This window comes from Mus caroli, unplaced genomic scaffold (assembly GCF_978045245.1).
Source record: "Mus caroli unplaced genomic scaffold, Mus_caroli_1 scaffold_12, whole genome shotgun sequence".
In the NCBI taxonomy this organism is placed as follows: domain Eukaryota; kingdom Metazoa; phylum Chordata; class Mammalia; order Rodentia; family Muridae; genus Mus; species Mus caroli.
Window position 1 is genome coordinate 101,882,647 of NW_028227267.1, and position 1,810 is coordinate 101,884,456.

The window sequence follows — 1,810 nt, forward strand, 5'->3', positions numbered from 1 at the left end:
TTAATCCCAGCACTTGGGAGGCAGAGGCAGGTGGGTTTCTGAGTTTGAGGCCAGCCTAGTCTACAGAGTGAGTTCCAGGACAGCCAGGGCTACAGAGAAACCCTGTCTCAAAACAACAAAAAAAGTGGAACAAACTGTACTTTGAAACTTGACATTCTTTTTAAACCAAAAACCATGGTTGTTAGAAGATAATATAGTATTTTGGGAAGAAGGAAGCGAGTATTGTGTTAATTTGAAAATGCCTGATCCACACAATTCATTGGGTCCAAAAAGCTTTATTTCAGTTTTATAAAATATGAGCATCTGTTACTTTTATCAGCTTTATGAAATATGACTATCCTACCTGTGGTACATACATACACATATACATATATACATACATACATACATATACACATGCACTTACACAATTGGTAGGCTTTTTGTAGAAGCCCTTCACAGGTAGAAGAAGTTCTTGTATGCACATGCATTGAGTTTTCATCATGAATAGATGTTAAATGTTGTCAGATTTTTTTTCTATGTCAACTGATAATAAACATTTGTTTCTTCCTTAACCTTATAAATGCAGTAAATTCCCATGACTGAACTTTAAAATTTGAGCATGTCTCAATTGGTTACATGTCTTTTACTTTGCTTGGATCTTATTTGCTAATAGCCTCCAGAGGGACTTACAGGTTTGTAGGTGCAAACTTAATAGGGAGGGAGGTTGGGAAGGAGGGAGAGAGGGAGGAAGGGAGAAAGCAAGAGAGAAAAGCAGTGAAGGAGCTAGAGAGGGAAGGACCAGGGCACTGAGCAGAACACTTGCACAGCAGGAGGGGCCCAGGAAACACTACTGTATGAGGTGAGCATGGGGAGGGGAATGAGCTGTCAGTCCAGTTGGCACAACTAGGGGTCTCCATGTGCTGAGGAATTCTGTGTTTCCAAGAGATGGCAGTTGTTCCTTTAAACACTGGGAATCATTCTGTTGTGAAATGTTTGATACCTAGGTTTTTCTCCTGGAGAATGTTATGCTGTCAATCCAGATTCTTTGGTTGTAGGAATATTCAGGCTGCCTACTTCAATTGAAATGGATTTTAGTAGCATGGGGTTTTCAAATGTTTCCGAAAGGGTTACTAGATGTGTGTACCTGGGGTTGTTTCTAACACTCACTTAGGAGCTTCAGTTGTCTGTGGGGTCATAGCGCTGTATTCCCCTTCATGCTTTTCTTTCCCTTTGCTTTGGTTTGTTGTTTTTGCTTCTGAGACAAGGTTTCCAACAGCAGAAACTGGCCCTGAACTTGTGATCCTCCTGCTTCTGCCTCTCAGGTGTTAGGATTATGTGCGCTGCCCTTCAGTTTCCCTCTTGTGTTTCTGAGGTTGATACTTTGTGTCCTTCTCCACTCTTACTGGGGGTGGGTGATCCAGTTTACGTCTTGTTTAGCATTTTAAAAATTTTATTGGTTATTTTGGTTATTTACATTTCAAATGTTATCCTTCCCAGTTAAACCCCCTATCCTGCCCGCCCCCTCCAACCATCCCCAGTGTCCCCTGCTTCTATGAGGGTGCTCCTTCACTCACCCATCTCCTCTCCCTTCAGCACCCAAGCATTTTCCTACACTGAGGCATCAAGCCTTCACAGGACCAAGGGACTCCCCTCCCATTCATGCCAGATAAGGCCATCTTCTGCTACATATGCAGGTGGAGCCATGGGTCCCTCCATATGTACTGTTTAGTTGGTGGTTTAGTTCCTGGGAGCTTCGGGGCTCTGGTTGGTCAAGTTTGCTTCTTTTTCCCCTCCAAAGGATTGCCTTTTTGTTTCACTAACTCTCACT